We start from the raw sequence: 360 nt of genomic DNA on the forward strand, positions 1-360 counted from the left end.
CACTGCTTGCTTCTCCAAGTGTTGGACCCGCCGCCCTGTCGTAAGGACTTTAAATTCCAACCATTACTTGCCCTTCATAGGTTCCTCGTGTTTTCACTCCGCCATACTTACCGTGTGTTTCGCTTTTTCAGATCCCGATGTTCATCCTGTAAATTATTTTTCCTGCACTGTAAATAAATCACTTCCCGGTACACTCCTAGTTTCCTGTGTCTGTTTGCTGCCGGACTGCTGGTTTATGACACTTATAAGGGTTTCAACCTGTCCAGGGCCTCCTTTTATCTTCCGGGAAGGAAGATGGAGGATTGGAGTTCTTCTCAGATTGGCCTGATGAGAGCGACGCACCTCTAGTTAGATGACTAT

Source organism: Kryptolebias marmoratus, linkage group LG8 (assembly GCF_001649575.2).
Source record: "Kryptolebias marmoratus isolate JLee-2015 linkage group LG8, ASM164957v2, whole genome shotgun sequence".
Lineage (NCBI taxonomy): Eukaryota > Metazoa > Chordata > Actinopteri > Cyprinodontiformes > Rivulidae > Kryptolebias > Kryptolebias marmoratus.